The 15,786-nt window shown below is 39.4% G+C and overlaps 1 protein-coding gene across 2 annotated transcripts in view; it reads left to right on the forward strand.

Moving 5' to 3' along the window:
• LOC100642860 (alkaline phosphatase) overlaps positions 1–15,786 on the forward strand; it is a 221,775-nt gene that overhangs the window by 194,833 nt on the left and 11,156 nt on the right. The gene's annotated exons all lie outside the window — the stretch shown is intronic.

The following is a 15,786-nucleotide window of genomic DNA, read 5'->3' on the forward strand; positions in this document are numbered from 1 at the left end:
TTTAAATATAATCAGGTAAACGTAAGAATAAAATCGTTCATCTGGCAAACGAATTCGCGCATAAAGAAACATCGTTCTACATTTTCAATTCGCTTTTAGACGAGGAATCAGCCGATGGGTGACTGTATCAAGCTCTATTACCGTTACCGCGTTACCGCAGGCTCTATGTTTATTTTACGACTTTCTCTGCGAGAATGTTCACTAGCCTTCCAAAGGAGCGAATGCCATCAGTAACATCCGCCTCCCTTTCGCGTCCCAACCAGAAGCGGATTTTCAAAGGAATTGGAACAGGCTGGCAAGCGAGGGAGCGAACGCCTTTTTACGAAGCCCGCTAATAAGATTCAAAGGTTCGACGTGAATTCAGTTGGGTAACAACAGCTTCTGGCTGCATATTGTTTCTGTCGGTGTTAGCCCAGTTACACAGCGAAACAATTTTTTCCCGGTCGAGTTCACGGTAACTTTAATAAACTTTTGAACGAGTTGTACTCGAGAACTTTACGCCGTGTTTCCGCTAAACCCGCGATACGAGCGTCTTAACGACATCTCCTTCGTTTATAATTGCACCATCCGATTCTCCAGACTCTTCCTCGAAATAAATTCGTCGCGGCGACAGTTAAACAAAAGAAAGAAAGACGGAACTTGCAAAAGAAAGGAAGACAGATAGACAGGAGGCAAAAAGGAAGGGAAGAAAATAAAGAAGAAGGAATCGCTTGTTTCTCACCGCCGCTACGTCCTCGAGAAAGAAAATAGTATCGGCATTCACGAGGCCGAAGTAACGAAATCGGGAAGCTACAGATGGTCTACTTGAACGAGACGGAAATGTTTTTACCGCTGGTCGTTCATTAAATCGGATTACTTTGCATCGGTCGGTATAATTGTGTTAAGTTACGCGGACGACGGTATACGCTTGGAAACGCTGGAAACGGTGCGGTCAGGGGATAGAAAATAGTGGGCTGTAAGAGAATCGAAGCGAGAAAAATCGCGTCGCCTAACCGTTTAAGAGTTCGATTGAGATTCATGATGCATCGATTTCCCAGAATCGATACGATCGGATTAAGCTATCTAATCAGCCGATTGAACACAGTCGTATCAATTTTCCAGCTGTGTAGTTCGCCACGAATTATGCAACAGATTTAATCGCTCGGTACAGCCCGATGCACTTTTATAGAATCGATTAATTATACGTGTGTCTGAATGAAAAATCTCCAAATGCCCACCAACATCAATCTTATTCCACGACCATTGCTCGTATACGTACATCTAATGGCCATAATATAAAATTATTTCAAAGAAGAGATAATCGCGGAGTAACGAAGAGAACATCAGTGCTAGTAGGGCCACACTTGATCAGATGACTTGTACGTAGCAATACGAGTAAAGTACGAGTCTCTTGGGAAAGTACTATAGTACCAAAAGATCAGGGGATTGCTTTTTTGTCCACACATGCGCTTTAAATGCCCTAACGGTGGATTTATGGAGGGTTTATATAGCCTTCTTAACCCTAACTCGAGTCTAAGCTCGGCAGGCCGTGGTACCGTCGGATTAAGGTTAAGCTCCGAGTCGTTACCTCAGCTAAAATCCTTGACTAACTGTTCGTTGTTTCTGTGAAAAAGCTTTCATATCGAACAAGGGAGCGATAACCCGAGAATCTTCGGGTAAATCATTTTTGCGTAATATTTCCAAGCTCGCGTTAGTAGACTGATTATTGGTTTCTGAAACGAAGTTACAAATATATAGAGATGAAAAATATGAAAGAAAATATTTCTCTTTCCTCTGTGAATTCCGTAAATTATACGTAATTACTTCGAACAGCCTTAATCACAATTTGATTACTTTTGCTCAAAGGAACGTTGAATATGAAACATTTTTGTGAATGTGAAGTTCTTTGCCGAGTTCTCATTCGATTTTACGATGAAATATTACATTGCAGGGTTTTAATTCCATTTAATTATCCTTTCGTGATAATCCTATTCAAAATTTACATAAAAGATAGTGAGATTAGTTAAAAAGAAACGAAGAAAATATTGCACGCCTAGGTATATATTTGTCCAACAATAAGAAACGAGATTGCGAAAAATACAAAAATCCTGTTCGTTTATTTCTGATACTTAAATTTACTTGTACATCGAATGATTTCTCTTTCACCGAAGAATCCGCATCCTTTCATCACATCCACTTTGCTCTCATTTCATCTCTGCTCGAACGATCCTGTAATGACCAAAGCAAACGATAACTAGGTGTGAAATAATCCGACTAATACGATTGGATTAAATTTCTACGATCCGAATTTGAGATTTTCTCCAACTTTGAATGGCCGAGATCCTTTCAATCTATATGATAGCTATCGTTTCTTCTTAACTACAACTTTGGTTTTTCCGATTCCGCGCCGCACCTAACCCTAACCTATTATTCTCGCACTGTTTCGAGGAAACAATACAACCTCGCAATTGTCAATTCCAGTTGTTTCTTTGGTAACACGTCGAATACATCTTCGAGCCGCTTCGAGTATAAGGTTCCTTATTGTTCCGCCACTCGACGAAGTTCGAAATGAACGATTTCAGCAGAAATTCATCAAACGCAGTGAGTAACTTTCTCTTGGCGGATTTTCCAGGCGTGTATAGTTGGTTCCCCATAATAGCTTCTGTACGCTCGAATCTACGCTTTTGTAATTAATAATACGAAGATTCGACGAAAAATATCGTTCAGAAAGTTTGGCTAACTTTGATTAGTTTTCCTAATTAGTTAGTGAAATAAAAACCACAACCTTATCGAATCGGATTTATTTTCGGTTGGTAAAATCGCGAAACATATTAATTTTTAAACAACTATGGAAGAGCGATTTCTTTTATCAAAAGCCTTCTTATCCATTAGGTTCGATCGTTGAACGCTCTCGCGCTAATCGTTGAAGTGTAGACAACTTGAGAACTTTGCTCGAATTTCCCTCGTACTTCAAACAAACCAACAAAAAAGTAGTTCAACGTGATTGCGTAATTGCTGATCGAAAAGCGGTAGCTTTTTAACCAAGTGTATTAGTTCTGTTTAACCGCGTTATGTCGGAGTGAAAAATTTCCTATGAATCCTTAACAACAATACACTAAATTCTTTTTTGAAACGTGATCCGAAAAAGTTCTTGCAAGCGAAATTGGAATTTAGTATTAGAGTAGACCAAATCGTAGAATAAATTTTCCACCGCATTCTCCAACAAGCGAGATCGAAAACAAGGGCAAAGGAAAAACAGTAAGAAACCAAGATAAGCTGTAGTGTCGTAAAATAAAGCAACAAAACTATGCTGAAAATGAAAGCTATGTATTCGGTCCGAGTATTCCTTTCTCACCCTTCTGTCATTCTATGCTAACAAGTAACTTTCATTCGAATGTCTATCGTTCTAGTGGAAACGCTCGCTCTTCAGAATTTCGCACAGACGCAAGAAACACCACGAGCAAAGAGAAAAGTGCAAAGTATAAGAGCATCGATGCATCGAACGATCCTGGTTCAATGTAGTAGTCTGTCAAAAGCTATTTCTCCGCTGAAAAGGCTTCGACAGGTTCCCGGAATCGAGTCGATTTTTCGTCTGTTTTCGAAGTATCAGCAACTTTTCAACGAAATCGGCCTTCTCCTCGCATCTATGCATCCGGCCCCTCTGCATCCAATTGGATTCCTCGTTGATCCGATCCGATTCGTTGTACGGTATACTATATAACCAATTCATTTCCATGCCTCCCAATTTCTTTTCGAATGGAATTACCTAGCCTGTCATGGGACCGTTGCTCGGCCAGCTTAATTCCGGAAAGAGAAGAATGCTCTTTACATCCGAATTACCTGGATAGAAAATCGAATCGTGGCCCAGAAATGCGATCCCGATGAGATACGAAGATTACAAATGAAATGTAGCCGCGTACGCCCGTGACCTGGATCTCGCGCTTCCGTGTCCATAAAATCCGGCCATTATGTATCCGTCTAGTTCGTGTTACCATCGCTCTTTTACGAATATTCTCGATAACTTGTAAAGTAGACGGGTATATCGGATGATTCGATCTTCCTAATGGCTATAATGTTACAGTATTTCAGCTAGTATTTGGAAGCTTTGTGCGCGGTGCTCGAGTTACATAGAGGCAATATTATAACTACCCTTGGTCGAGTTTAACGATTGATATTGCAAAAGCATCCAATAATATCGCATAACTAGTTCGCCGCATTATATCACGTCGCGTCGTTATATTATAATCAACAGTCGAGACGACGTTTAATTCATTGAATTTGTATAGCAAATTCGCGAATACACCAGTCGCATTGTTTATGTTATAACAGGAAGTGACGCGGTATTTATGAATGTATCGTGAACGTAATTGATTTGTATATACAAAATATTTCGTCTATATTAGTTTTGAGTTGTGTTCGAACGTTACAGAAAAATCGTTTCGATGTTATCCTAATAGAATGTAAGCAAGATTTCGATGTTACCGCGACGGAGCATTTCCTACGGATATCAGACTTTCAGCGCGAAGATTCGTGACTACGTAGAAATCCTTGATAATGGCCGAAATTTAGGAAAAATATATCACAGAGCTATCGAAAACATTGTAAGCGGAAGGGTTCGTCTACGGCGAAACATACGGCGCAATAAGTGTCAAATATGGATTTATTTCGGAAAAAGTTCGCGAATAAATCTGCCAAAAGAAACCCAACGACTATTCTTGTGAAAAAATACACGGTGGATCTTTTCTGGTGACGAATGAATGGAACATTTCGCCAGTGTCCGTTGTTATTTACAGCGACGCTATTCTATACGTTATCGCGGTCTATCGAATTTATTTATTATTTATTTATCGACAAAAGTAATCGATTGGGGTCCAATGTATAGAAACTCTCTAGGAAAATTTATTCTTTACTATTTTCGAGCTTCTTATCGTGGAATAAGTTCTATCGTAAATTAAAATCAGTGACATGATCTTTTTTCTTTTTGATGAGTCTCAAAAAAAATATTTCATTATTGATTATCAACCGAAATGGATCTTGAGATTGAAAGTGAAATACAGAAATACAATTCTGTTACCGATCATGAAATTAAATAAAAACGTCTCGTCAACTATATAATTGGAGCATGTGAAAGAAATGCATCATACGTATGCATGTTCTCATCGTTCGCTTAATCGGGATGTTTCGTGATCTACAGGGTAAAAGGAGATAATTATTCCGTGATATTCAGAGCATCTGGCGCAGAGAGAGAGAGAGAGAGAGAGAGTTGATTTATGTAAGAAAGGTAATCTGAAATAAAGAAAAGAGCACCGCGCGCACGCGCACGTGGAATAAGAAGCATTCGATTCTTACACAAAGATTCTTTCTTTTCTCCTACATTCTATAATCACGTAATCGTAAATGCAGTTTGTTGGAAAAAATTTATCAATTCACAAAGGAAAGAAAGCCATGGAATAACTTTGACAACGCAAGGAGCTTAAACTTCATCGAACATTATAAGAATACAGACTATATAGATACTACAGATACCATGTAAGAGCAGTAAGAGAGTACGCTTTCTTAAAAGTAATATGTTTCAGCGACAGAAGTTTTCATGTGTCTTTAATTGACTCTATTTAATCGCACTAGAATATTGAAACGTGAGAAATTGGAAATAATCGATTTATTTGTTCCCTTCTCTCTTTACACACTGTGCTATAAATTGCTCGTATCGAATAATAAATCAAAGGACCTGGAGAGATCGTGGAATAAATCTTCGTAGAGTTCATCATATTTGGACAACGGACTTTCAGCGATCGAAAAGGGGCTTTAGAAACTCTTGGGAAGTTCCGGAGGTTCGAGAATTCAACGAATATCTGTACTCGACGGGACTTCCAGAGACGGAAGACCTCACGGATCACTAGGATCTGGACGATCCATCGAATTCCCATAGGTTTCCCTTAGATAATGTGTACGCTGGAAAATATAGAAAAATTCTAGGTTGTAGAAACTAAGAGTTCATAAAACGCTGATGAAAAATAAACGAGTGAAAGGTAAAAACATTCTAAAATTTCGGAAAGATCCGATGGCATCGAAAGTTCGTAAGGAAGCAAGAAGTTTAAAGAATCGTTTTATCTTAGCAAACTAGAGTGATTTAAAACTTTTTCAGCTCTCATAGGTACTATAAAATATGCAGTTTAACTGTTACGTCTTCGAAACTGATGGCATAAAATCTAACGGTTATCGAGGTTATCGGTCTCGGAATTGTCGAAATTATGTTCTACAACATTATGGTCATCTTTCACTCTGAACGCAAAGTTTCAAACGTCTGCCGCTTACAAATTACCATAAGAACTTGTGAACAAATGGGGTCGTTGATTTCACGTTCCGTAAATTCAGAGACCTTAGTTAGAAGTCTTTGTACGCTCGAAATTATCCAAACTATGTTCCACAGTATCATCCTTCATCTTTTCGTTCAGTATCAAAATTGATAAAACAGCATAGATAATAAAATAGAATAAAATGGATGGCGCGTTAAAAGATGTAATGTATCACTTGCTTTCTCTTCGATTTACTAAGGATTGATATGCATTGGCATCCCCGTTATAAAATCTTAATCAATTTTCATGTAAATCCAATATTCCACTACGTTCGATCCCCTCGATACGTCAAGATGGAAGGAAAAGCGGTTCACGCTACAGCGATACCGGAGGCAAGAACCAAATTTAATTATGTTACCAACATGCCAAAAGGGATGCTCCTTTGCTGCTGACACGGTTTACATAGAATACGAGTTCCTTTTCGTGTGAGCCTCTTCTATAGTTTGAAGGCGCAGGTCGATCTCAACGTTCTACGAATTCGTTCTGCTCGTGAAATAGAAAATAATATTAGGGGCGTATGGTGGTTGGTGGTAGACAGTATTGCGAGTACTATCGATATCGATATAAAAGGGAGTAACTGAAAACGACTTCAGTCTTGATAAACGAATAGCTTATTATATTACACAATTGTATCATTGGATCACGGCCAATCACAACAATTTCAATTAAATCAAAACGTTTAGTAGATCGAAATATCTTTGTTTCACTTTCAATATTCATATCCTAAAGTAATAGAGAATTCATTTTCCACTGTCTGAATTGAAGCAAATATTCTCTAGAATTCATCCGCTTTGATTCTCAAAAGTACGTACGTATTTTTGATAATAATTTCATTCCATAAATTTTCAACAAATCTTGGTCCTTTGATATGGCTGAATATCGCGTTGCTGAAGAATTTCTCATTTATTTTCAGTGTTAATTGAATGACAAGGATTCATTCAATTTCTGAAGAGCGTCAGGAAATTAAACGCGATTGCCATTTATTTCCGAGTACTTTAACAGATGCGAGGAACGCTTCCGACATAAAGGAAAGTTTTGTCCATTACAATGAAATTATGACGAGCTGTGAAGTTATAAATCAGCGGTTTCACATACCCACGCGACCATGTAATTCGATTATGACATTTAACGCGAAACTGTATTACAGCGAACGTATTATCTTGATGAACCACGTGCTCATTATTTGGTCATTCGGTTACTGAGACACACCATCATTTGAACACAGTCACCCCCCGTGTAAATTTTATTAATCGAACGTTTATTAATTGAAATTTTGCTTACCAGGTAAGTAACCGTGAATATATCGTATTATGAGTATGGTTGCGCGTAATTGCGTAAATCGTTATATGTATACTTTCTTTGATTTCCTTTGATGCAACACGCGTAAAGCGATTTGTGATTTATTCGTAAATGTTCTCAGGTAGCTCGCTTTTAAAACTCGCGGATAAAATTAACTTGCAATTATCAAGATTCATATTATCGAAAGCATTGTACTTAATAAGAGATTTCTCGAAAATCCGAACGATTCGTAAAGGATCTCCTAGGTCTAAGAAATTAAATTCTACACTCTGAACGGAGAGTTTAAAATTCGAAATATTTAATCCATAATTAGAGAAATGAATTTGAAATATTAAATGATATTTTTGCCAAATATTAAATTACACGTTCCAACAACACGATACTCGATGCAGCAACCGAAAACGCAGTGTCTAGAAGCATTCGAGCATAGGTGAATGAGTTAGAACTGCACTTTTCGAACGCGAATACACGTTACGGAAATGCGAAAAGTTACAAGCGTAATTCGAGCAAGGAAATAAACGCGAGTTCGTTCAAATATGCGAAAGTACGTAGAAGAGAAACTATCGACGATTATAAACTTGGACGATACAATACAACCGTTCGTCTCTATTCTACGTCATGCTGACGGAGGCTGAGACTCGAATGTTTGCCACTTATTCCTGAAACATCCGTCATTTGCTCCGCGTTCCAAACGTTTTCGCATGCTGGCCACAACGCGGTTGTTATACTGCGGTCTCCCGCAACGGAAGTTCGCCAATATTTTCGAACGGCGACTGGATCTAGGTCGTTGAAGACCAGCCACGAATGGATTGTAAACAATTCTAAGCGGCAGCCGCCGAAAGGAATTTAGCACCAGCTGTGCAAACGGAAATGGGAACTAATAATCGGAGAAGAAGCTTCAACATTATTTGTATTATTTGATGATAATGTCTTCAATATCTTCGGTTAAAAGTTCCAGAAGCAGATATTAATATAATGGCATAATTAGGTATATCATTTTAGCATGCACTTTATAGATTAGAATATATCTATTCGCATAGCTGAAAAATATTTCTACCCACATTTATCGATATTTATAATAATCCGTACCAAGTGTTTCCTAGTAATTTGGAAAGGTACAGTAATGGAATATTTCTTAGATATATTGTGCTCTTATCTTCTTCACAAGTATCTAACAAGTCTCTCCATCTGGAATTAAACCGCTCGAACAAAGTTCCAGCTCGTGACCAGCTAGTTTCCTTCTGAGACATCTGCTTGTTTCCCTCGTTGGTCTACTATCAAAATCCGACGTGGCCAGCTCTTGGCGTTCATACGGAGAATAGGAAAAATGAGAGCGAGTATTCAGGGATCCCTAGAAACATCTTCTTATCTCGGTGCGGGTAATGGCCAGGATTTTTGTCTGTTGCCTGTGTGGTCGATGTTCCTTTTAAAAACGTATAATCCTTAACACGGAATTCACACTATGCCATCGTGTTTCACCATGATTCGGAAACTTGGTAAATGGCTGCCGTTCGCACGGTTGTTATCCGTCGCGGTAATAAACATGCCAGTACCGCGACATGGCAGCTTTATGACAGCGGGAAACATCGGTCTTCCTTTGTGTCCGCCCGTAGGTGACAATATCGAGCGACACCACCCGTTCTACGGTAGCCCGATTAAACTTTCAAGCGAGCGCCACGCTGTCATTGATTCCTGTCTACGGTCGACGAGCCGTCTCACGGGAACGAATGGCAGGGATTCGGTTGTTTGACGTCCGGCTGCGTTTGGCCCAACTTCCAGCCGTTTCGTCCGAATCGAATCCTGGAGCTCGGGCTTCTCGGATAACTCGGCCTCGGCGTCGTCGTTTCGGCGGGCTTTGATTCCGCGCTTGGAATAGGAACGAATGGACGAGTGTCCTCTCTCGTTGACGCAGTGGTTCCAAAAGGCCACGATTCAACCCGTTGCCACGTGTTTGCCCTGGAAATTGATTTGCTGTCGCATGTGTAAATGGTGGAAATGCTGGGATTTACTATCAGATCTGTCTGATAATGGCCGAGTTAATTCGACGATTGGTTCTCTGAGGTTTTAACGCTTTCATAGAATCGCGTTCATCAGCTTGAAATATAGGGCGTGTTAAAATATAATTTGAGAAATATTCTTTCAAACGCAAAACGATGATATCCCAGAAATAAAGATAGACCAAGGAAAGGGTGTAACATATTTGAAGGGACCAGCTCCTATTCGCAAAAGAGGGATAAAGGCATGGAAGGAATCCCCAACGATTCAATTACTCGATCGCTTACAGCTCGTCAACTGGCACGAAAATAGGGAAGAAAAGTGGAACACGGCAGATGATATCGAGTAATCCGTGTCCCGGCATAAAAGCAGGCACCCTTCTCTCTCGTTCAGCCTCGTTCTCTAATTTAACTTCTAAGGAGGTGGCGAAGGGGGTGGCGACCCCGAGAATAGATATCCACTTTCGTGAGCCTCTGGCATCGCATAACTTTCGTGATGCGGCGCGGCGCGGCGCGGCGCGGCGATGCGCTTTCGTGATCTTATATAGTAGCTGGATAATGGGCCCAAGCTGAACGAGCATGCAACCAGGACGAGGGCGAACGTCTTTGAGCGGCCCGTGATAGAACACCGACTGATTTATATCGATCTAAGAGCGAAGGATGGTTACTGCTAGCCAGAGTGCTTAGGTCGCGGTATTCTCGAAACTTCTGTTCGCTAGTGAACTTCCGTGGTACCACATTCTGTCGGATCATGAGATGCGGTCACAACCAGGAGCTCATCGCAGCTTGCATTGTAACTGATGTTTATTTTAACGGTCGATCAATTAACGACAACAAATCGACATTCATCGATGAATCTCTTAAATAACGTAGAGAGAAACGTTACGTAAAATATATGTAAATGATGTTTACAGAGATGACTTTACATTGGTCGTTGCACAAAAGTATACAAAAAACAAAGCCCAAAGTCTGCGACATTACGTTACATATACGAACAGTCGCGCCAGTGTACGATAGGCGTCATGACAAATGGAGATCGAGACGATAGTGTGATAACACTTTGTAGACAGATGCCCACTGTCTTACATTGGTCACAGCATAGACGATATATCTCTGACGCGACGCATCGTGGACAGAAGGCCTAAGGATTCAAGCAGGTGACGAGCGATTAAGAACAGAGCGAATGTTTATGCAAACCGTGGAACTCATCCTTATTACTCGCTCGAGGGATCTCGAGATCTACGATTACCGTATTGTGGGACCAACACCGAATTACCTCTATGACGTTTAACGTCCCTATAAACCTGGAACCACGCTTAAATCCACAACCACCGAGTCACGGATCTCATCTCGTATTATTACTTCGCTAAGCGATCTCCAAAATCCACAACTACGTGATCGTGGAGCACGCCCTAAATTATTACTGAGGCGTGAACCCATGAATTTTGCCATTGCAGCTCTGTAGAACCCAATGCAAATCGTATCGTAGAACCTGAAGTTCTAAACCCCGGTCTCCAAACTCGGAATATAAAAAACAGGATGAACTTGGCTGCCTAAGGTTCGAGATCCGTACTTTCTAGACTCCGCAGTTCAAGATGGGATATTATTCCGTTGTTCGCAATCTATGGATACGGAGTATAGTGCAGAGATAAGATATAAGATATAAGATAGATCTCACGAGTTTGTAACCGTGTCTCGAGTTTTCATGATTTCAAACTCATTCGCGAGTAACTGATACCACTGGCAAGTATTTTATTTTCGTTGACTGATAATCGTTATCCCCATCAACTTTTGAGATTGATTTCATGGAACGAATCTCCGATAATCGCCTATGTAAAATGAACAACTGTGTTGAATACTTGTATTTTACTTTCATAAGATTATCTCATAATTTACAGAGAAAAAGACTACTCCAGATTTCACAGAAATATATTCGATAATCTTACTTTCAATAACTTATCTTAATTTTGTTAAAGTGCGTTATTCGATGAGATGATTGATCAAATCAACATACCGCATCATGGATATTATCACGAATACTAACAGTCGAGGTTCGTTAACCTTTGGACGCTTTTATGACCGATGATCAAAGCTGGAGTAAGAGCAATTTTAAATGTAGGTTAATGAAATCAGTGACCGCGACGTCTTGTTATTCGCTATTAATCTAATTAATTGTGAACTTGTACGCGATGCGGTATTAAACTGCGTTTCTAGCGTATTTGCTTTGACACACGGGTTCTTTGCACAGGCTTCCGGCTCGATGTCTCCGGTATTCACGGGAAAGTCCGCGAAAGAGAATTTCTAAAGGGTGCAATTTATTTGAAGCTGTCATTTGCGAAGACGAGAGAAAGTCGTAAAAACCGCGTACTCGCTCCTACTTCAGCTTGAAAGCAGCTTTATGACTCTTTGCTTTTCTGTTTTTTTCGATGCCGTTGAATTGAAGAGTGTCGCTGTAAATTCACGATCCATCGATTCGTAGGCATCTTCTTTTCCACTCGCTGTTTACCTCGGATCTTCTAATCGTCCGATCTCGTTTCTTGAAAGAAAGAAGTTTGCCGACGCCTTGACCCGAATTCTCTAGAATGCACGTATCGAAAATTGAAATTAGAGCACGTGTTCGATAAAAATCTCGTGCTTGGGAAAGAAAAGTTATTTCTAGATATATCTTGACAGAAAAGAATAAAGATTAAGATGTAAATAGGATTCCAAGTATAATTCGCAGTGATTGAATTTACTTTTCGAACGTTTCATCGATTTCCCATATCGCGACGATTGCCTGGCCCGTTCATATGATAAATAATTGCAGGCTCGAGTAGCGACGATTCTTCGAATTCTCATTTCCGATTCTTTTGTAAAGTCGCGTAATTCTTTCGAAATGGTAGACGTGAAACGAGTTCTTTTGTTGGGGCAGCAGCAGCTGCGCTTCTATTATCGATCTGTCGTATCGTTATGCGTGTATATGTGCATCACGCGTGTGACTGTAGCTTTCCGGATTGCTCTCCCACTCTTTCTCTTTCCCACTGTTTCATTCCGTGATGTGTACGATGTTTCAGCGTGGTAATTAGCATTTATAATAAATGACAGAATGCTGCCGCATAATCGGCTCAACTACATTACATAAAGCATTACGGTGGTGTCGACTACGGGCTGACACAAACCACACTATTCAGCGTTGTTCTACCGTGTAACGAAAATAATACTGGACGTTTCTTTAATGCGGAAAAAGCATTCTTGCCAAGGCTATACGTTCTATCGACAACTTCTAAAGCTCTTTACCTATTAATTTCTCACCGCTGATACCGCGCACTCTTATGTGATAGACAGCTATCGAACGGTAGAACTCTCTGTAAGGATAGAACGTTTTAAATTGATGCGTTCGAAAAAGAGATTAAATTTTAGAATGAAAGTGTCTTTAAACGTTCGAACTACTTTCTAAATTATTCGCCAATTTTTTCTCCGAGTTTAATACTCGAGTTGGAAATATTGGGAATATAGAAATTCTAGAAGTATCCCGTTAAACTTTAAATCGCTAACATTAAGAGTTAAACAGTTTCTAAGTGCATGAAGTAAAAATTAATCGTATCGTTCTCCAGAAGCGATGCGTTTAAGCGGAATATGTTAAAGTTGAAAGGTACTTTGATTTCCACTAAACTCTCCGATAATGCTAACTCTAATGCTAAATTTCGCAATTTATACGGGAGTTTTTATCGATATATAAAACTATCTAATATCAAACGAAATTATCGATCATCTTCGCGAAACGCAAGCACCACGATTAGCCGAAAGTAGGTACGTCGAGAATTCATTATCGCGAAATGGCAATCGTTTCAATTAATTCCATATAAGGAGAATAAAGCTGCACTGTTCATTCTTGACGGCATTCACGACGAAATTGTATTTTCATTCATGAAAGAATACCTAAATCGGAGCGAGCCCAATCATCCAGGATAGGCTCTTCAATTTACAAGACGTCGACGTTGTGGAAGATACTTCCGTATACCCTCGAGTTGACGTGGCATCGAGAACGGCGTAAAGGCTCTTAACTCTGAAAACGATTCTACCGTTTAATTTGCTCGACTGCGATTCGAGCTGCAGATTATGAGCTGCGAACGTTTCTACCCTATTTAAACGTGGCTTCAAAACGAGAAACACGGAAGCCATTCTTTTCGATGATTCGATTTTCTTTATAAACAAAATGTTTCGTTCATGATTTTAACGTCACATTGTGGACATATTTATTAAACGAAATATTATTTAATTGTTCATTAATTAAAAATAATAATTATTTAATAAAAGGCAGCAACGTTTCTTTGTAGTCTGTTTCCTGAATAATTTGTATCGTTTAAATATTTATACAGTTTTAGCTTTCGTATCGTTTTATAGCATAAAGCGCCAGGTTGTATTAAAAGGTTCGATAAATTGAAAAATAATTTGTTAAAAATTGTATTATATCGCTAGACGTGATTGATTTTCAATATTTTATTACTGTAGAACGCTTCGATGTTTATCAAAATATTTAAATGTAAATAGAGGGCGAGAAAGTTTGATGGTTGTCATCGTTTCATCGGTGTCACGTATACTTTGTAATTACGATGCATTTTTCTATGTGCGAGAGATATAGATATGATATAGATATGTACATATAACGACACGGCATTAACACATCAATACCTTTTGTAGTAGGTTGCATTTACAACGACGGAGCGCGAAGTAATGCTTTTTCAATACTCAACGAACGAGCCATTACACGCGGTAGAGAGAAAGGAACATGAAGTTCAAAGAGAAACACCTGAAGCGTTTTAAACTCAATTTTATTTCGACTGAATGGCACGAGTAAACGGACTAATTGCGCATAATTAAATAACAAGCAGCTAAAACTAACCACGGCCCATTTAGCCAGGAAGGATAAAGAAGAAGTCTCGAACAGACTGTTTCGAAGCTTTTTACGCTTTATCCCGTGACCGCATTCCTTTCGAACAATTAGCCTCGAACGGTATTATTTAAAGGATCGATTAATAAAGATTACCGCGTATGAAACGAACGCGTGCGTGATGTGTGTTATCTACCATAATTCTGATCTGCTTTTCCACCAATCATCCTTTCCATCATATCGAATAAACAATTCCACGCTCAAAATTGGATTATTTTTCTTCCGGAGTCATGTAGAACGAAAGCGGTATAAACGTATCGAATGTTTTATAATGACCGATTTGAATCTGACGGTACGCGTATGAAGAATTGAAAAGATCTATTTGAGACGAAAAAAAATCGATGAATATCATTTGTAAAAGATCGAGCCACGAAACAAAACTAAAGTGAATTCTGAAGAACTACGAGAAACAATACAAACCTCACTCCAAAATGTTAGAATAGCGAAGCGTATGCCTGAGTAATATTTTCTTTGCATAAAAGATTCCTATTAAACACAAAGTGAAAAAAGCCGGCTTTCCGGAAAGATATCACGGTAATTTCGAGAGTACTCTGAGAACAAGTAACAAACGATTGCGAGAATCGGTGATAAAATTTGTATAAATACCCTTGGAATTTGTTCTCTTTACCGAGTACCATTAGCCGGCTAAACCTGTGTTTATAATGCCATATGTATAATGCTTTGTACGCGGACAGTTGAACGCGGAGGTGGGCATTGTTCTCACGATCTTTAAAGGAAAGCGGTTAATGCGTTTAATGCGAGTGCTGCTATATTTACACGGCGAATAAACGGCGAAATTATACATTGTTAAACGACGGATAGCGTGAAACGGCAATGGTACCATCTATTATTTTTTCCAAGATTCCTGCTCAAGTAGCAGAAAGAGGGCGATGAAGAACACTTTTGAATAAAACATATTCACCAGCGGCTATGGACCTGAAGTCTATTCTTCCGGTTCTCCTGCTCGCTACGTCTTCTTCCTTTCTAACTCCTTGCCTTTTGTATTTTCTTCTTTTTGTCCCGTTTGTTCGAAGCTGAACCACTTATTCATGAAACGACGTCTCGGTTCTTTCCAACAATTAATGTGTTTTGCGGTGGCCAGGCTAGTTTCGCGAAGATAGCAGTTTAAACGGGCTTTAATTCCTGACGTGATCACGCCTGCGGAATTCCCGATGGAATTCTTTTCATCGTTCGCCGCGGTTCACGGCGGATGATTAAAGTGTTTGAT

Source organism: Bombus terrestris, chromosome 12 (assembly GCF_910591885.1).
Source record: "Bombus terrestris chromosome 12, iyBomTerr1.2, whole genome shotgun sequence".
In the NCBI taxonomy this organism is placed as follows: domain Eukaryota; kingdom Metazoa; phylum Arthropoda; class Insecta; order Hymenoptera; family Apidae; genus Bombus; species Bombus terrestris.